The sequence below is a fragment of the Rhinolophus sinicus genome, linkage group LG09, assembly GCF_036562045.2.
Source record: "Rhinolophus sinicus isolate RSC01 linkage group LG09, ASM3656204v1, whole genome shotgun sequence".
Lineage (NCBI taxonomy): Eukaryota > Metazoa > Chordata > Mammalia > Chiroptera > Rhinolophidae > Rhinolophus > Rhinolophus sinicus.
Genome location: NC_133758.1, coordinates 54,843,682 through 54,865,472, shown reverse-complemented (window position 1 = coordinate 54,865,472; position 21,791 = coordinate 54,843,682). Strand labels below are relative to the sequence as shown.

The window sequence follows — 21,791 nt, the reverse complement described above, 5'->3', positions numbered from 1 at the left end:
CATCATATTTAAACCCAGCGGCCCTGATGAAATGCTGACCCTGAAGCAAGGTTTCAGAAACACTTAAAATTGTTCTCACTCAGTACTTCTCAAACTTTAAGGTGTATGAACCCCTTCGGGACCTTGTTAAAAGGCAGGTTCTAATTTGTGGGTCAGGGTGAGGCTGAGAACCTGCATTTCTAACCAGCATCACACAAGTGTAACCCTGATGACAGAGTCAGGAAAGGGACCCTAATTTAAAAGAGGAACCATTTAGGAGTTCCGGAAAAATGGCGGAGTGAGGTGAGCCTCTGTAAAGCTCCCCTGGAATTTACAAAGAATCGAACAACAAAAACTCCACAAAGGACTCCCTGCACAGCAGACAGGCAAGACGAAGAGGCCCACTACCGACTGAAATCACCTACAGGTGGGAGATTCGCGCGCGTGAGCGGGGGGAGGAGGAAAGTGAGAAGCGCGCGGAGACGCAGCTCCGGGGGCGCAGGACTCAGACCCAGCTCAGTGCGCCGAGCTCGCTGCTTCCCGGAACTACCGCAGCTGCGGGAGATCGGACTGCTAGGGCTCCGCCAGGGCTCCACAGGGCAGAGGGGACAGCATATAACACAGCTGAACCCAACGCTCACGGCAGAGACCTCGGAGAAAAGACTGAGGGAAAAAGGCTGAAAACGGTGGTTTAAGCCCGCACTGCCGAGCAGAGAACGGAGCCTTAGGCACTGAGACTAGCCGCCCCCTCCCTCCCCTCTCAGAGCTCGCCCCGCCCCCACCTGCCGGTGCTAGAAGCGAAACAGTAGCAGTGTCAGATCAAAACAACAGAAAATTTGCTGTTTTGAGAACTGTGGGCGCAAACACAAATTCACAGCCTGACTAGTTCCGGCAAAGGGAAGAGAGCTGTGGAAGCAGTACCGGCTGTGGTGGTGGTCGCTGCCATTGCTCTGGGCCACCTCTCACAGCTCACCCCGCCCCTGGCCCCACCTATCTGGGCGGATCCCTGCAGGAGTAAACAGAGCTGCTGAACAAAAGAAAGACCTCTTCCTATCAACTTGTTGCAGAAGTCACTCCTGTAGATGTCTAGGAAGAGAAATAGTAAACCAGTAATCGCCATGAGTAACCAAGGCAACAAGATAGCTCAGAAAGAAAGTGAAAAATCTCCAGAAAAGGCACTTAAATATACAGAAATATGTGACTTAAATGACAGAGAATTCAAGGCTGCAGTTCTGAAAAAACTCAACGAGATACAAGAAAACACAGATAGGCAGTTAAATGAACTCAGAAACTCAATTAAAGAACAGTATGAGCATTTTACGAAAGAGATTGAAATTTTAAAAAAGAACCAAATAGAATTTCTGGAGATTAAGAACTCAATAGAAGAAATTAAGAATGAAATAACCAGCTTAGGTAGTAGAGTTGACCAGATGGAGGAAAGAATCAGTGACATCGAAGATAGAAACCTGGAAATGACACAGATAGAAGAAGAAAGAGACTTGAGACTTAAAAGAAATGAAAGAACTCTACAAGAACTTTCTGACTCCATCAGAAAGAGCAATATAAGAATAATGGGCATACCAGAAGGAGAAGAAAGAGAGAAGGGAACAGAGAATATATTCAAACAAATTGTCGATGAGAACTTCCCAAATTTGTGGACAGAACTGGACCCTCGAATCCAAGAAGCAAATAGAACACCTAGTTACCTCAATCCCAACAGGCCTTCTCCAAGGCACATTGTACTGAAGCTGTCTAAAATCAACGACAAAGAAAGAATCCTCAAGGCAGCCAGGGAAAAGAAGACGGTAACTTACAAAGGAAAGCCCATTAGATTATCATCAGATTTTTCAGCAGAAACTCTACAAGCCAGGAGGAGTGGAACCAAATATTCAAACTATTGAAAGAGAGAAATCATGAGCCAAGAATAATATATCCAGCAAAGATATCCTTTAGATATGAAGGAGGAATAAAGACCTTTCCAGACATACAGAAGCTGAGGGAATTTTCTAATACACGACCTGCACTACAAGAAATACTAAAGGAGGCTATTCGACCACCATCAACAGGGACAATTTGTGGCAACCAAAAGTCAAAAGGGGAGAATAAAGGCCTGAACGGAATATGGGAATGGAGAAAGTAAGCGTGCTGAAGAAAATGGAATACTCTAAATATCAAACTTACTTTTACATAAACTTAAGGGTAACCACTCAAAAAAATCCAGAACTGAAATATATACTGAAATAAAAGAAGAAACAGAGGAAACATCATAGAATACCACCACACAGAAATAATAGACAACAACAAAAGGCAAAGAAACAATGGAGACACAGCCTTACCAGAAAACTAAAGATAGAATGACAGGAAATCCTCACATATCAATAATCACCCTAAATGTAAATGGACTGAACTCACCAATAAAAAGGCACAGAGTAGCAGATTGGATCAAAAAACTAAACCCAACCATATGCTGTCTCCAAGAGACACATCTCAGCTACAAGGACAAGCATAGACTCAAAGTGAAAGGGTGGAAATTGACACTCCAAGCAAATGGTGCCCAGAGAAAATCAGGTGTAGCCATAATGATATCAGATGAAACAGACTTCAAGGTGAAAAAGATAACAAGAGACAAAGATGGACATTTCATAATGGTGAAGGGGACTGTACAACAAGAAGACATAACAGTCATCAATATTTATGCCCCCAGTCAGGGAGCACCGAAATACACCAAGCAACTACTAACAGAACTAAAGGGAGAAATTGACCAAAACACAATTATACTAGGGGACTTAAATACATCATTGACAGCTATGGATAGATCATCCAAACAGAAAATAAATAACGAAATAGTAGCCCTAAATGACACATTAGATGAAATGGACATAATTGACATTTATAGAGCACTTCATCCTAAAACATCAGACTACACATTCTTTTCTAGTGTACATGGAACATTCTCAAGGATAGACCATATATTGGGACATAAAATCAGTCTCAACAAATTTAAAAAGATTGAAATCATACCATGCATATTCTCTGATCACAAGGCTTTGAAATTGGATATCAACTGTAAAAAGAAAGCGGAAAAACACAAATACATGGAGACTAAACAACATACTTTTAAAGAAGGACTGGGTCAAAGAAGAAATTAGAGGAGAGATCAAAAGATACATAGAAACAAATGACAATGAAAATACATCCTACCAAAATTTTTGGGATGCAGCGAAAGCAGTTTTAAGAGGAAATTTATCTCATTACAGGCCTATCTCAAGAAACAAGAAAATTCCCAAATAAATAACCTCATGTTACACCTTAAAGAACTAGAAAAAGAAGAACAGGTAAAACCCAAGGTCAGCAGAAGAAAGGAAATAACAAAAATTAGAGCAGAAATAAATGAAATAGAGAACAGAAAGACAATAGAAAAAATTAATGTGACAAAGAGCTGGTTCTTTGAGAAGATTAACAAAATTGACAAACCCTTGGCTAGACTTACTAAGATAAAAAGAGAGAAGACACTGATTAACAAAATCAGAAACGTAAAAGGGGAAGTTATCACGGACACCACAGAAATACAAAGGATCATCCAAGAATACTATGAAGGACTATATGCCACCAAATTCAACAACCTAGAAGAAATGGATAAGTTCTTAGAAACATATAGCCTTCCAAGGCTGAACCATGAAGAACTGGAAAATCTAAACAGACCGATCACCAGTAACAAAATTGAATCAGTCATCCAAAACCTTCCCAAAAGCAAAAGTCCGGGACCAGATGGCTTCACTAGTGAATTCTACCAAACCTTCAAAGAGGATCTAATACCAATTCTGCACAAACTCTTCCAAAAAATTGAAGAAGAAACAGTACTCCCCAACACATTTTATGAGGCCAACATTACCCTGATACCAAAACCTGGTAAAGACAGCACAAAAAAAGAAAACTACAGACCAATATCTCTGATGAATACCGATGCAAAAATCCTAAATAAAATTCTAGCAAATCGAATACAACAATGCATTAAAAAGATTATTCATCACGACCAAGTGGGGTTCATCCCCGGGGCACAAGGATGGTTCAACATACGCAAATCCATCAATGTGATACATCATATAAACAAAATAAAGGACAAAAATCATATGATTATATCAATTGATGCAGAAAAAGCATTTGACAAGATACAACATCCATTTATGATTAAAACACTTAATAAAATAGGTATAGAAGGAAAATACCTTAACATAATAAAAGCCATATATGACAAGCCCTCTGCCAATCTCATAATTAATGGAGAAAGACTGAAGCCCTTTGCTCTACGTTCAGGAACACGACAGGGCTGTCCCTTATCACCTCTGCTTTTCAACATAGTGTTGGAAGTCCTTGCCAGAGCAATCAGGCAAGAGAAAGAAATCAAAGGCATCCAAATTGGGAATGAAGAAGTTAAATTATCACTCTTTGCAGATGACATGATGCTATATATAGAAAACCCTAAAGACTCCACCAAAAAGCTATTAGAAACAATCAACGAATACAGTAAAGTTGCTGGCTACAAAATCAACGCACAAAAGTCCATTGCCTTCCTATATACCAACAATGAAATCTCAGAAAAAGAAATACAAAAACAATTCCTTTTGAAATTGCATCAAAAAGAATAAAATACCTAGGAATAAACTTAACCAAGGATGTGAAAGACCTATATGCTGAAAACTATAAGACTTTTTTGAAAGAAATTGAAGAAGACACAAAGAAATGGAAAGACATTCCGTGCTCATGGATTGGAAGAATCAACATAGTTAAAATGGCCATATTACCCAAAGCAATATACAGATTCAATGCAATCCCCATCAAAATCCCAATGGCATATTTTAAAGAAATAGAACAAAAAATCATCAGATTTGTTTGGAACCACAAAAGACCCCGAATAGCTAAAGCAATCTTAAGAAAAAAGAACTATAATGGAGGTATCACACTTCCTGACTTTGGCTTGTACTACAGGGCCACAATAATCAAAACAGCATGGTATTGGCAGAAAAACAGACATATAGACCAATGGAATAGAATTGAGAACCCAGAAATAAAACCACATAAATATGGACAGATAATTTTTGACAAAGAAGCTAAAAACATACAATGGAGCAAAGACAGCCTCTTCAATAAATGGTGCTGGGAGAATTGGATAGCCACGTGCAAAAGAATGAAACTGGACTGCTATTTGTCACCATGTACCAAAATTAATTCAAAATGGATCAAAGACTTAAGCATAAGACCTGACACAATAAACTGCATAGAAGAAAACATAGGTACTAAACTTATGGACCTTGGGTTCAAAGAGCATTTTATGAATTTGACTCAAAGGCAATGGAAGTAAAAGCTAAAATAAACAAATGGGACTATATGAAACTTAAAAGCTTCTGCACAGCAAAAGAAACCATTGACAAAATAAAGAGGCCACCAACTGAATGGGAGAAGATTTTTGCAAACAGTGCCTCCGATAAGGGGCTAGTATCCAGAATATACAAGGAACTCATGCAACTCAACAACAAAAAAACAAACAACCCAATTGAAAAATGGGCAGAGGACTTGAAGAGACATTTCTCCAAAGAGGACATACAAATGGCAAATAGACATATGAAAAAATGCTCAACATCACTAATCATCAGAGAAATGCAAATCAAAACCACAATGAGATATCACCTCACCCCAGTCAGAATGGCCATCATCAACAAGACAAATAGTAACAAATGTTGGAGAGGCTGTGGAGAAAAAGGAACCCTCATACACTGTTGGTGGGAATGCAGACTGGTGCAGCCGTTATGGAAGGCAGTGTGGAGGTTCCTCAAAAGATTACGAATAGAATTGCCATATGACCCAGCAATCCCTCTCCTGGGTATCTACCCAAAAGAGTATGAAAACATTTAGAGATAAAGACACGTGTGCTCCAATGTTCATTGCAGCTTTGTTTACAGTGGCCAAGACATGGAAACAACCAAAATGTCCTTCGATAGATGAATGGATGAAGAAGTTGTGGTATATATACACAATGGAATACTATTCGCAGTAAGAAAAGATGATATAGGAACATTTGTGACAACATGGATGGATCTTGAGAGTGTAATGCTGAGCGAAATAAGTCAGACAGAAAAAGCAGAGAACCATGTGATTTCACTGATATGTGGTATATAAACCAAAACAACAAAAGAACAAGACAAACAAATGAGAAACAGAAACTCATAGACACAGACAATGGTTTGGTGGTTGCCAGAGGGTAAGGGGGTGGGGGTGGGGGTGGGAGATGAGGGTAAGGGGATCGAATATATGGTGATGGAAGGAGAACTGACTCTGGGTGATGAACACACAACGGGATTTATAGATGATGTAATACAGAATTGTACACCTGAAATCTATGTAATTTTACTAACAATTGTCACCTCAATAAATTTAATAAAAAAAAAAAAAAAAAAAAGAGGAACCATTTCTATTCCCAACATAGAGGACCCACTTCAAATATATAAGGATGTTTTTAGAGGAAGGAAACAAACTTAGGTTCACCCAAACTTCCTGCCACTTAATTCAGGGCAGTTCATGGATCTGAGTCCTGTCAACATATATAATCACTGTTCTACTTTTCGATAGAATAATAAATAGAGCATTAAAATCTTGTGCGTACACAAAACACTTTTCTCTGCAGAATCAAAGTACTTTAAATTGAATCTTTCTTGCAAAGAAACTCCATTTGATTTTCAGACGATTAACACTCATAATGTCCTAAATAAGTGGTAAACTGTTTTCTAAAAGGTTAGAGAGCACAAAGGCAGAAATAAGATGTCAACAAACAGTAGTAAATCAGCTAAAATATTACTACTGCTATTATTACTACTACTATTAATAATAATAATAGTCTCCTCACAATAAAATTGATAATCAAAACTTCCCCAATCTTCCTTATCCTGATAAAATACAACTGCAGTTGCTCAGGCAAAATCTCAAATGCACTCTTGTCTTTCTCAGTCCTCAGCAAATCCTCCCAGCACAACCTTCCAGGTCTTGATTCATTCCCTCCACCCTGGATTCATTCCCTGGACCACTCTGGCCTGCGAGCCATCACCTCTAGGGACTCAATACTTCAACTGCCTGCTCTGCCGCCACCCCACTTCACTCCACTCACGAAATCGAAGTCAAGACATTGCTCTGCTTCAAGCCTGGACTGGCCCCTTTCACCAGAGAACTATAGGGCTGTACAGGACCGTGCACATGCACACCTGGCCTATTCTTCTCTCTTTCCCTTGCTCCTCTCCAGCCACATGACTTTGAACACTCCGGGAAACCTCTTGCCTCAATGCCTGTGCACAGAGGTCCCTCTGCCTAGAAATCTTCCCAAATAACCACATGGGTCACTCCCTTAGCTCCCTGCTCAAATGTCACCGACTGATAAGACCTTCCCTGATCCCTACACATGTGACCAGATGTTTTGTTAACAGTAGAGCTTTTAAAATTATAAGAACTGGGGTTTTTTCCTTTGAAATTTTTTTTTTCATACTTGTTACCTGTGGTCATTTTTGTTTGGTGAGGTTCACTCTAGTTCAGAGTAAGAACACATCTAGTGCTAGAACAGTCATGAATGGAAGATAATATTGGATGTATCTATAAGAGCAAACGCTACAGCTGGAGTTTTAGGCCCAGCTATGCCCCAAATCAGCTGAGTGGCCTCAAAGCAGCCCTTGCCCTGTTTGTGCCGGGACCTTCCTTGTATACGCAAAGGAAGACCCTCCACACTCCCTGTCCAGTCTCCACGCCGAAAACAGCTTGTCATCCCCTGCTTCAAACACTCCAATGGCTTTCCAAAGCCTTCCAGATGCCGTAGGGTCTCAGAAAAGAAAACCCTCAATCAGCCTGTGGGACCCCTGCCACCTACCCACCCTCCACTCGCTCCCAGGCTGTTCCCTGCCTCTACTATCAGCATGTGTCTCCAGTCAGCTCTCCCTCTACCACTTACCAGAGAAGCAGGGAACCGCTCTTACCATTATGCTTGCCTTGCAGGCTCTCCCCAGGGGCAAGCCTACATTTATTCACAGGACTATTTGATCACTACGTTCTCCCCACTTTACAGTCAGTTCCCAAGGCCAGCTGGGCTGGGCTGAGCACACTGAGCTGGTGAGTGAGCAGGGGAGGGGGGGTCATCAGAAACTCACCCACAGTATCATGGGTAGTGACACCTGAGCATAAAGGGGCAAGTACAGCCACTGTGCCCGATCAAAGGTGCCTGTGTTCAATTTCCACAGAAAAGTAATAAAAATATGATCAATTCTGATCATTAGGCCTTTAAGAGAATATCAAGAGTATTCTGAATCCCAGGGTTTTTTGTTTTAATTGACTACATTTTTTCTCTGTCTCTGTCCCTCCCCCTTTCGTTTTGCAGAATTCACAAGGTAATACACACCATACCTTCCATTACAAATTAACCACCATTAGCACCATGTGTCATAATCAGTCCCAAAAGGAATCTTGCCTGCTCACAGTAAATCAGTCAGAAGAGAGTCTTATTAACCATCCTAATGCTAGTTTACCCTGAAAGCTTAGGAATTCCTTCAAAGAGCGGGGGAGGGGAGAAAAAAAGGATTTTTAAAATATTACTCTTCCTAAATTCGTATTACATCTCTATAAAGAAATGGAGTCAATGCCACATTCAGTAAACAGTCTAAGCATGCTCAAGCTACGAAGGGCCAAAGCACACGAAAATGTGTCTCGCTTCCCTCACAATGATTGTATCTGGTCAGTTGGAGGCTCTGGCTCCTGCTGCCTGTTCCCCTAGGACTGCAGTTCTCCTATGTCCTCGGCAGCTGCAATGCCTGACTCTTCTTCATCTCACTCCTTTTTCCTCCTGTAGCACCTCTTGGCACTGACAGTGCATGAAGACTGAAGACGGCCACCACCTGGGGCTCTTCTGGGACGAGGCCCAGCAATCTGACCCCTCATCCAGAGACCAGGCTGGCCAAAGAGACTAGCGATCACTCAGACTTGGAATCAGAGGCTCGGGAGGCGGTGTGCCAGCAGTGAGCAGGCCTGGACCCTGGACCCTCTGGCTGCCCTGCTACTCGAGCATGCATTTGTCTCATGCCATCTGTTCCCTGAGGCCTCGTGGAGCAGGCAGTGGTTTGGAAAACTAGCAAAACACCAAGATACAAAATAAACAGAAGAAAAGCCTAACAAGACTATACGCTTACTATGCTACAAATAAGGATCCCCTTTCTGCTGAAGCCCAGATTCAGACATCCTTGTGCAGACACAGCTGTACATGTGGAGGAAGACGGCACAGGAGTTTGTTTCTAAACATTTCACATAAGCCTTACTTGTAATATCAGCCAATGGCATCTAAGTTTCTAACATCAGCTTCTCTGCATTTATCAACGGTCTTCACACATTAATATAATTCAGATATTTTCCATAGTCATGTCTGAGATTTCACCGTTAAGTGTGGACTGACTGATTCACATGAGGACACCATGTGACACAACCGAGTTACAGTGTCACATTTTTATGTGACAGGTACACACACAAAAAAAAAATGCATCAACATCTACCCATAATTAACTCCTAAGATAGCTAACTACAGAGGGCAGAGCTTGTTGCCCACATCTACAGCAGTCCCAGTACCTAACGCTGCACTGGGACCCACCATGTCCCAGTGGAACGACTGCAGTGCTAACCCCGTCATCTGTCTTGGGTTTCGATTCGTAATTGTAATAATATTATCAGTGACTACTGGAAATAAATCATGTGTGTATCAAAGTCAACCTGGGGTCAGTCACCTGGTTAGACACAGGGTTGTGGCCCTCCCCTGGGTCCCTAGCACCTGGCAGCCTCTGGCAGAGTGCACAGTAAATAAATGTCGAAGGAATTAATGCAACTTTGTGTTTGAATTTCAGCAATAACATCAATTTTTCATTAAAAACTTCATTTACAACAAAGAGAGTTATTCTAATATGAAGACACATTCCAACACATACTGTTTCTCACTGGAAGATCCAAGTCCCCTTCAAACAATCATATTTCTATGGAAACACAAAAATAACATTCTTTTCAATCTGCCTCGTTAGTCACCAGGGTTGAGTTTTCATATAAGCCATTAACTTGTTTTGAAGAGAGTAAGAAAGGTATCTTAGCCTCTTCCAATAGCTGGCCACAAGGTCAGGAATTCCACATCCAGGTTAAACAACTGTTCTCCAAGACACCATCTCTTTAAAATGTAAATAACCCCAAGGGGTCAACAGTGAAAATATCAATAGCTATTAACACCTTGGGGTGAAGTAGCTTAGCAGTTAAACCCATAAACCTATTTATTAGTAGGCTGGTGGTTGGTTCATTGGAGGAAAAGCTATAGGAAAAGACAGTTCTGCCAGGAGAAAAGGAGTACATTTGGAGCAAGGGGGTAAGTTGGCATTCAGGCTGACATTAGGATCCTGGCCATCCAGGGAAGGTGGAATGCAGAAGTAAGGCAGTCGTTCTATTAGACTCTGCACTTTAGTCTGGCTCTTACTACCACCTGTCTCAAGAAAAGTGAAGTTATGTGGAGTTCGAGAGATTTTTCTGAAGCATAGGGTCACAATCAATAACAACTAGAAGTGATGAATGAAGGCTCTACAGTGAGTGTGTTAGCCAACAAGTCCTATTGCATATTCCAGGCATTTGGAGCACTTTTCTTTGAAACTGTGGCAAAAAACAGGAGAAAGACCAAATCCCGTTCTCATTTAAAGGTGCTTTTAGGAGTAACACCAGAGCATTAGGAAGGGACCACATGACGATCCACAACAAGCATGCAATCAGGTACAAACTGCAGTCCTCACATACACACATGTGAGGGGTACTGCTAAGGGTCACGGTCACTCATTTAAGGCCAACTTATTCAATAGGAAACGAGAACTGGTGAGTATAGAAGATGTTGATCATGGTTAAGAATGGGATTCACTATACTGTTCTCCAGTTTTAAAGAGTTTGAAATTTTACCATAATAAAAAGTTCAAAATAAAATTGTTTAAAGAATGAAAAAGAGCAGAGGCTATACGCAACATGACATACTGGATTGGACCTGGGAACAGTAAAAGGACATTATAGAAAAACTGGTGAAATCCAAATCAAGTCTGTGGTTTTAGTTAGAGGTTTGTACCAATGCAAATTTGATATGTGATCAAATTATCATAGTGTTAATGTGATAAGTGTACGGAGGCTGGGTAAGATGTTAATACAGGCATGTCTTAGAGATACTGCAGGGTCAGTTCCAGACTACTGCAATAAAGTATCACAATAAAGCAAGTCCTGATCTTTTTGCTGGTGGAGGGCCTTGCCTTCAATCTGTAAAACTCACAACATGTATGAAGTGCAATAAAGCGAAGCACAATAAAAAAAGGTGTTCCTCTATTAGGGGAAGTTGGGTGAAGGGCTAATGGGAACTCTCTGCACTATCTTTGCAACTCTTCTATAAATCTACAATTCTTTCAAAATGATTGAAGGAATTTTTTTTTTTAAAGCAGTGGCTTAGTGATAGAAAGGGGAGGGATATGTATTTTAAAATCCTGCGGCCTGAAAAGGTAACCTGTAATACCTACTATCTCCTGGCTCCTGAAAAGCTAGCTAGCCAGGTTGGAATTTAAAAGACTGTCAGTGAGAATGGATGTGTTTCTAATTATGACATTTGGAGTCCTTGAGTTTACCCCAGATCTTTTTTGTCCTTATCATGCCATCACCGTATCTGTGTGCAATGAATACACATATGCTGTTAGGAAAACTTTTTATGTGCTTATTGATAAAGAAACATCACAGACTAACTTAAGTTTTAAAAATCTTGAGTTACTGATCACTTGTGATCCACCTGCAAGACTGTTTAAAGCCTGAGGTTACTAAGTACAAATGTTCTCATTTCTAAGTGTGACTAATGGAATGTCAGTAGTGCAGACCACCAGTTCCTCCAAATAAACTAGCTAAATGTCATAATAAGAGAAGACAGCCTCTGACACAGCTCACTCCACACTTCATCTTTGGAGGCAAATTTTCCAAGACACTGACAAAACAGGGAATTCTATCATTGTAGATCATGTTTTTTTACAGAACCCTGCTGTGGGGACAAAGTCCCAGAGAGCAGTTTCCAGGCTCTCGGCCTGGAAAGGTGCTGGCTCGGGTAGCAGATGGCCGTTACCTGTGACTGGTTGGCCATCAGCTGTAACCAGTTAGCCAAACAGCCATTGATATAACTGCCATGATTGCGTTGGTTGGTTGGTTGGTTGGCAGGCAGAGAAGCAGACGGCAGATTGCGGATCGTGTGGATCCTACTTTATGTGTCTCGCCCAGACGCCAGAGAGACTGGAGGGCAGGAAGACCCCTTGTTGGGGTACTGGTGGATGTTTGCTTTTGTATCTCCAACCCAGCCGCCAGTGAGAATATAGCGGGATGACTCCCCTATCTATGGCTCCGTGGGTGTTCCTTTTTGGCTTCACCATATCCCGCGTTCTTATGTGGGGAGCGGGAGCTGAGACCCAGCATGGCACGTTGCATGACACCTGCCCACTCTCATACCCATTCCAGCCAATAAGCAGTGGACCAGTTACCCAGTAATGGCTGTAACATCTGCATTTTATATTATGGCCGGGGCCAACTAAAGGGAAGCCATTGTTCATAACCTCAGTGTGTGAACATCCATCAGTAATAAATCACTCTCCCTTTCCTCATCGCCAATGAAGCACTTTACAGAAAACTGACCATAGATTTCTGTCAGTGATTTAGACAGTGGCATGGGAGAACTCCACACATGTCCCAAACTCAGGGCTGCAGAAATACAGAGAATGCACATCACCAGGTGCTAGGCAGCTGAGGTCCTCAGGGCCAGGACCTATGGGCACAGTCTGATCTCAATATGGGCAAAAACAGGTAGAGTTTGAGGGCAATGATGGCTACAAACCACTTGGACCTCGGCAGGCTGCCAGCACAGCACCCTATGCCATTAGGTCTTTAGTGAATGCTTTATGGTTATTTTAGACAATATGGGTTATCTGAATTTATCATTGTTCATGCACTTTAATGAGCCTCTAAAAATACAGGGACCCAACCTTAATGCCAATCTTTGTTCACACATTGAATCCATTTTTAACAATGCATTTTTAATTTGCTCTTGAGCATCTACTTATACATCTGTCAGTGTCTGCCTTGTAATTCCAGGCAGAGACCCACTCCGCAGAAGAAAAGTAATGACAGCGACAGTGTTCTGAGCCTTGAGCCCGACTAGATACTGGACACATGCTCAGCACTCTGCACATCCTGTCCTTTAGCCCTCCCACTGAGCCACAGGCAAGAAGAGGTGGAAGCCAGGAAGAAGAGAGGTAAAGAACAGGCTCACACTCACAGCTGAGCAGAGCTGTAAGGGTTTTTGCTCCCTCACCCCTAACAGGAGGCCAGGAGCTGCCATCTGTACACATGATCTGAGAAACATCACTTCTCTTCGCCCTTCTTGAGCAGAAACCATCATGCTATCTGTTCGCATCCTGTTTGGAGAAACTTTGCTGTCCACAGTCCTTAGAGGTGTGTTGGCCATAGCAAGACATAGAGCGAGGGTCCAAGGTATGGGCTGGAGAGACTGAGCCAACTCCTTCCTGCCCTGTGGCTTGGGCACATCACTCAACCTGAGTCTTAGTTTGCACATTTGGAAAAAACAGATGACAATAATATGTGTATAGTAAGCACTTGGCAAAGACTTACATGCATAATATTAAGGAGTAGTAGTATCTTCTACTAGAAAAACTAGCAAAAACTTCAGGCAGCCCCCAGAATTGACATCACTTACTCCAATGCGTAAATAAAAAACTCTCCCCTCACTTGCCTGTCTCACCTCGAATCTGCACCGTTATGGCTGGGACTGAATAAGAACTCATTAATGGTGAAGACAGGATGGTATTAAGCATGCCCCCACATGGTTCAGGGCCATAGCATAGTCAGGCCTTCCTAGGGTTTGGGCCTGGCAAGGTGACACACATGGTGGTCTTCTAAGTTCAGGCACTCATGGTCCTGAGAAGTTAGGGCCATGCCTGCATAACATTTCAAGCATACTATTCACCCACAAAGTCGTTTTTCAACATTTCCCCCATATGACACTGGCCCAGGCACAGCTCCACTTACGGAACCTATCACCTCCACCAAATGTCCACCAAACTGAGACAGACAATAGTACTCTCCAAGAATTCCTTATGCTTAAGTAATACCCCCCAAAATGATAAGGTCCATAAGACACAGTTAATTCATGTGTTTTTGTTTATTTCTTCCGAAGTGCCTAACAAAATTTCTAATGAGGCATACGATACATGCTTTCTAAATATTTATTAAATTTAACTTGAAAATGAACGATCCCTCCTGTCCAAGAGGATAAAAAATCCTAATGATAGAGTCAATCCATAAGCTCTGCTAGAAGCTCAAACTTCACACAGGAACATTCAAACATAAAACTTGTTGTGTGTAGCTCATCCACTGTAGTCACAACCAGTCCTCACAACCAATTGGCCTGAGGGTCAATTCCTCCCATGATATTCATGCAAACAGCAACCAAAACTCAACTACAATAGGAAGGCACACACAACTCACACAAGGAACACACAGCTGGAGCACCCGGCTCAGGTGACCAGGGAAACTGTGCCATGGGGCCCCACAGGACACCTATTACATAATGCCACTCTACTAAGACTGGGAGACGTAGCAGTTCTACCTATTACATAGAAACAAACATAGGGAAGCAGCCAAAATGGGGAGACAGAGAAACATGTCCCAAATTAAAGAGCAGAAAAAAGCTCCAGAAAAAGAACTAAACAAAATGGAAATAAGCGATCTACCAGATGTAGTGTTCAAAACACTTGTTATAAGGATGCTCAATGATCTCTGTGAAAACTTCAACAAAGAGATAGGAAACATAAAAATGGAAACAGAAATAAAAAAGAACCAGTCAGACATACAGAATACAATAACTGAAATAAAGAATACTTTAGAGGAAATACTTTAGAGGGAATCAACAGTAGATTAGACAAAGCAGAGGATCCAATCAGTGATTTGGAGAGTAACGTAGCAGAAAACACACAATTAGAATGGCAAAAGAAAAAAAAAATCCAAAAACAATGAGGCTAGTTTAAGGGGCCTCTGGGACAACATCAAGCGTAACAACATTTGCATGATAGGGGTACCAGAGGAAAAGAGAGAGAGTAAGAAAATGAAAACCTATTTGAAGAAATAATGATGGAAAACTTTCCTAATCCGGTAAAGGAAATCGACACACAAGCCCAGGAAGCACAGAGAATCCCAAACAAGGTGAACCCAAAGAGGCCCACAACAAGACACATCCTAATTAAAATGCCAAAGTTTAAAGACACAGAGAGAATCTTAAAAGCAGCAAGTGAAAAGCAGTTACTTAAAAGAGAGCTTCCATAAGACTGGCAGCTGATTTCTCAACAGAAATTTTACAGGCCAGAAGAGAAGGCATAAAATATTCAAAGTCACAAAAAGCAAGGACGTACAACCAAGATTACCCAGAAAAGCTATCATTTAGAATCGAAGGACAGATAAATAGCTTCCCAGACAAGAAAGAAAGAAAGGAGTTCATTACCACCAAACCAGTATTACAAGAAATGTTAAAGGGACTTCTTTAAGAAGAAGAAGAAGAAAAACAAGATCAAAAATATGAATAATAAAATGACAATAACTACATACCTATCAACAATTATTTTCAATATAAATGAATTAAATGTTCCAATCAAAAGACATCGGGTGGCTGAATCGATAAGAAAAGAGAACCCTTATGTATGCTGCCTACAAGAGACTCATTTCAGATTGAAAGACACACAGAGACTGAAACTAAAGGGATGGAAAAGCTATTTCATGAAAATGGAAACGAAAAAAAAAGCTGGGGTAGCAATACTTACACAAGACAAAACAGACTTTAAAAACAAAGGCTATAACAAAAGACAAGGACCCTAGTAATCCTACTTTGGGTATTTATCCGAAGAAACCCAAAACACTAATTTGAAAAGATATATGCATCCATATGTTCATTGCAGCATTATTTACAATAGCCAAGATATGGAGGCAACCTGGGTGTCCATCAATGGATGAGTGGATAAAGAAAAGGTGGTACATATATACAATGGATTATTAGCCATAAAAAAAAAGAATGAAATCTTGCCATCTGCAACAACATGGATGAACCTAGAGGGTATTATGCTGAGTGGAGTAAGTCAGAAAAATACAAATGTCATATGATCTCACTTATATGTAGAATCTAGAGAACAGAATAAACAAACAAACAAAACAGAAACAAGCCCATAGACAGATCGAGCATTTTGATGGTTGCCAGATGGGAGTTCAGAGGGTTGGTGGGGTGGGTGTGGGGAGGAGGGGATTAACAGGTACAAATTGGCAGTTACAAAATAGTCATGAGGATGTAGACTAAAGCATGGGGAATACAGTAGTATTGTAATAACTATGTATGGTGTCAGATGGGTACTGAATTTATCAGGGTGATAACTTCGTTATATAAATGTCTAATCACTGTATTGTACACCTGAAACTAACATATTGTATGTCAATTATAATTGAAAAATAAAAAAAAATTTAAAGACTTGCTGTGTGCATGTGCATGCATGCATGAGTGTATCTGAAAGAGAATATGTGTGTGTATGTATGTGTGTGTGTGTAAGACAGGAGGAGAGACCTAAGCTTTTGATGTCAACACTTGCAGGTGTAAATGAAGTGATCATATTAACCACAATGCACTCCATGTGGATCAATAAATAATTTTTGAAGATTTCAAAGTTTAATTAGTAACTATAATAACAAAAGGAGAGGTAAGTAATAGGGGAAATTGGTGGCCTTTACCTTACCATTAATATAATTTATGCTTGGTAATTAAATTTAATAAGTGAAAGATAGGTGGGTGGAGTTGGGTGGGGTAGATGGATGGATGGGTGGGTAGGTGGGTGGGTGGATGGATAGACAATGGATGGATGAATGGATGCTGATGTAAAATTTCAAGTGCTGTCCCCATATTTTCTCTCATTTTTCCTCCTCATAGTTTTAGAGGCATTATTATGCTCACTCTACGGAAGTTAGTAAGTGCCCAAGGTTAAGGGTCAGAAGTGGTGGCAGAGGCCAGGGACAGTTCCAGCGGAGCCCGCCACACAACATGGGCCCATGGCAAGGTGGTCTTACCCCTTTAGAAAGTCGAGTTGTAAAGTGCTCTCAAAGAAAACATGGCTTGGTTGAGAAATTAAGATCAGCTGGGGTCAGACACAAAGACTCTAAGTGTTTCCAGAATAAAAGACAGCTCTGAGACACTCAAATAGAGGATGCAGAAATGAGAGATGTGGGAACAAAGGCACAAAGACTAAGCGAGCACACAGGGAGAGCTAAGCCTCCCAGAACAGCAGATGAGATGCTCACGGCAAAATGGAGAAGGCAAAAAAGCCACCAGCACTGCTGCTCCTGATAAATAAGATGACTAAATAAGATGACAGTGCTAATTTGGGGCTCTAATTGTTTAACAGCTGAAATTAAGTTGAGACAAGTGGGGTCAGAGCTGAGAGGAAGGCCAGACAAAACTGTTACTGTGTTTTCCCGAAAATAAGACCTAGCCAGACAATCAGCTCTAATGCATCTTTTGGAGCAAAAATTAATATAAGACCCGGTCTTATTTTAGTATAATAAGACTGGGTATAATATAATATAATATAATATAATATAATATAATATAATATAATAAATGAATATAATACTGTGTCTTATATTAATTTTTGTTCCAAAAGGCACATTAGAGCTGATTGTTCAGCTAGGTCTTATTTTCGGGGAAACAGGATAGATGAGATTAAAATAAGCTACTTGAAAATTACTTTTATTAATTAATAAAACAATACACCTTTTGCATTTACTGCTTATTTCTTTTCCACATACTATATAAACTACATAGTATTCCATGATTACCATATTCAAAAGGGTAAAATATAATCCCTATAATATTATTCTGAAAAATCCATTTCTTAATGAAAATTATTAGTAAGTGCTTGAAGGTAGTTTTTCTATATCTGAATAAAATCTATAAAGCTCTTGCCTGCCCTACCATAATTAGATATCACAAATCACCCAAACACAGTTTCAGGCCTGAATCAAAACACCAGTAGGAATTAACCTCTTCGGAGCACATCCTAAAACCTTAATCCTTTAACTGCAAAAGAAATGCGAACTTATTGTGCAGGAGACCCTGCTTACTGCGCCATTTGTCATGCGTGGAGGCCTGCGGGGTCTCACCTCCCGCTCCCCACATAAAAACGCGGGATATGGTGAAGCCAAAAAGGAACACCCACGGAGCCATAGATAGGGGAGTCATACCACTGTAGTCTCACTGGAGGCTGGATCCACACGACCTGCAACCTGCTGTCTGCTTCTCTGCCTGCCAACCAACCAACTCCCCAACCAACGTAGCCACAGCAATTATCAGTGGCTAATTGGCTAACTGGTTACAGCTGATGGCCAACTAGCCACAGCTGACGGCCATCTACTACCCAAGCCAGCACCTTTCCACGTGAGGCTGAGAGCCTGGAAACTGCTCTCTGGGACTCTGTCCCCACAGAACTGTTATTGGGGTAACTTGAAATTTACTTCTCTTAGGTAAAACTTGAAATCCTAAAATTCAGAACAAAATTGTTTCAATGGACTTTCATGGACATTTACAAATAAAGGATTCTAGTAAGTCAATATGTCGGAAGTACTTCTTTGATTAATAAAGCTATGTTCAAACTCACTTTCTTTTTTCTAAAACCCTCAATCTCTTACTATTTTTTAACATTATATATATTTTTGTAGCTGTCTTTAAATTACTTCTGGAAGGAAGCTGGGCATGCATAAAGGAATAAATAGAATGCAACTGGTGCACCAGAAATAAATCAGAGATCTCCTATGGGATATAGTCTCTGGTAGAGACATTGGTCTGAGCTACTCTGAAACATGATGAAATTAGACACTGGGGCCTGAGCCATATTCCCACAGCAGAGGGTGACAGGCAACAGGAGCCATTCCATATGCCATAACAAGGTCATCCTGTCTCCTGCAAGTGGCAGAAGGTACAGATGTAACAGTCATCCACTTCTCCAGAAATCCAACCTACTCTGCACTTTGCAGTACATGAGAGTCTCTGTGCCGTGAACCCTGCAACATTTATTTTTAATTACAGTAAAATACAGAGATGGAGGTAGTTGTCATTATAACCTCAGCCTCCAGCAAGCGTGATTTTGATGTAGGCTATCCTTAATAATGTTCCATGAAACCAGCCTCCAGAAGGCTTCATCATGAGGTGAACAGGGGTCCATGATGGGGGAGCAGCATTTTGCTGTTGAAGAAAGAACACTTTGCAGCACCATTTCAGGGGGCAACACCAACATTTGGAGGGCCACCCCTGCATCAGCCCATTGGTAAGTCAGGGTGAGAAGCTGTGAGGCTGGCTAACACCAAGGCCCAGAAATAGCGGCCTCACGCAGGACCTGACTTCACCACTGCCCCATCTGCTCTAAGGTCTATCCCTTAGACACACAGTCCGACCATGCCAAGGTTGGTTAAACCAATGTTTTGCTGTGTATCTCCAGGCAAGATCTCTGCCCCATCTTAGTTCACAAAGTATTAACACTTTTGTTCCAGAGTGATGATGAATGTTGGATTGCTGAAGAGACTCTGGGAGGTTGCCCCTGAAGAATATTCAAGCTGAACTCTTGTATACATAGACCATGATAGCAAATCACACAGGAAGCACTATGGCCAGTGTTGAACTTTACACATATCTGGGTCCTCACAAACCAGCACAGTGCCATGTGAGGTGCCCAATAGGACACAAATAAAGGAGGAGGGGATCCAGTCTGCCACAGCAGAGCCAATTCTTTAAGCAAAAAGCATGAGATTAGACCACAATCCGCCACCATCCCTCATGTTGCTGTGTTCATCTATCCATTCTCCCAGCAGTCACAGATGACCTACTATGCACCAGGTCCTACCTTTATGTTGAGTACTTGGAATATGAAAGTGCGCAGTACAGTGCTTAATGGCTCAGAGTTCATGGTCTGTGAGGAAGGCAGTGGTGACATGCACACACAATGCATGTAAACACGTGAGTGCAAGCACACACATGCACACACATACACTAGTGTATACGTGTGTATGCATACACTATAATCAAACTCTGAGGAAGCACAGGGGAGGAAGGGAACCTGCCAACCCAGGATGCTGACATAGTCTTAGAGAGCCTCATGGGAAGAGGGAAAATGAAGTAGCACCTCCCAATCGAAGCTCCCAGAGGGAAGCCAAGAGAGTAGGGAATGAAAACCTGGAGAAGGCACGTAAGAGGGGAGGGCCCAAGGAGCTGAGCCTGCAGCTCACAGCACCTGCTAAACCAGGAGCCGAGCTTTCAGCCAGCTAGACCACAAGAGGCTGGGGCACCCAGGATGCTCTGTTTGTCAATGAACCTGTAACTCTTTCCAAAGCACCCTGATCCTGTGTGTGACCCATCTCCGTCACAGAAATGGATTTGGGTTTTGTCTTTTAAAACACTAGCCTATTTAATTATTGAGCAATGAGTTTGTATGGGCAAGGCTGTGTGAAACACAAAGGCCAAATATTGATATGCTTATGAACTCCTTTCATTGGCCAAACAGGAGCAGCCACCCCCACCCCCTGCCCCCTGCAACACTGGCATGGGGAGAGCTTGCAGTGCCAGCCACAGCAAACATACCCAGCTCCAAAACCGATCAAGGTGAGCCAGCCCTGGGAGGGACAGCTACAGCCACAGCCTTTTCTAGTAAGGAAGCTGGTGCAGCTGCGTGGTAGGGGTGCACAATGGAGTACCTGGAGGCCCGCCAGCCAGCGACACGGGCTCTGCTCCTCACAGGGCCACCAAGGGCAGTGAGACGCCCCCATCTTGTCCCCACTCCACACTGCTCCAGTCCGGGATTTAAAGGGTAAAGAATGCAGTGTGAAAAGAGATTACTGCCTTTCTGAGACTATTTAAAATCCCTTGGTGGATGGATGGTCCAAAACCCCTTTGGATAACTACGACTTTCATTTGCTCTAAGACTGTACAATCATTAATACCTGTAATTCATCCTAACTAATCAAAATTCATACTAGTTAATTCACCAGCTAATTAGAATTTAAAAGGGCGCTATAACCATTCAGGCTAGCTCATTTAGGAGCTATTGAAATCCTTACACAAGAGGTAGGTGAAAAGGGAGAACTGAGTCTGTTTAAACTTCTAAGTGGTCCCTTCAATACCCTTTGTCCCCTCAAATCCTGTAGCTCAGTAGGCTAATCTCATTGGATTAACTGCATTAACATTTCCAGCATCCTCTCCCCTCCCACCAGGCCCCCCATCAGCAAGCTGGGTACCAAGACACAAATGTTCTATCTAACCCACAGTTACAAGCAGCGATCTTTATGCTCACACTCCATACAGAAACTGTCACATGAACGCTGCTGGGGCAGAAGCGGAGCCAGTGGGTCTTGGGCAGGACGCCTTCCAAGTAGTCTGACAGCCACGTGAAACCAGCTTTATAAACTACACTCCAAACACAGTTGCAATCACCAGTCTTTGTAGCACCTGCCGTGTGCTAGCCCCATCCTAGGCATCATCTTCTAGTTTCTCCAGGACCCTTTGGTGCCCATTTCAGCAGAGACTGGAATGCAGGTTAATGGGCTGCCTACTGGCACGTTTCTCTTGCTCACCCTTTTCTCTTAACTAACCAGCAACTCTCTGAATGACCATAATGTCT

The 21,791-nt window shown here is 41.8% G+C and overlaps 1 protein-coding gene across 10 annotated transcripts in view; it reads right to left on the bottom strand.

Moving 5' to 3' along the window:
* LDLRAD4 (low density lipoprotein receptor class A domain containing 4) overlaps window positions 1–21,791 on the bottom strand; it is a 606,571-nt gene that overhangs the window by 551,860 nt on the left and 32,920 nt on the right. The window lies entirely within an intron of this gene.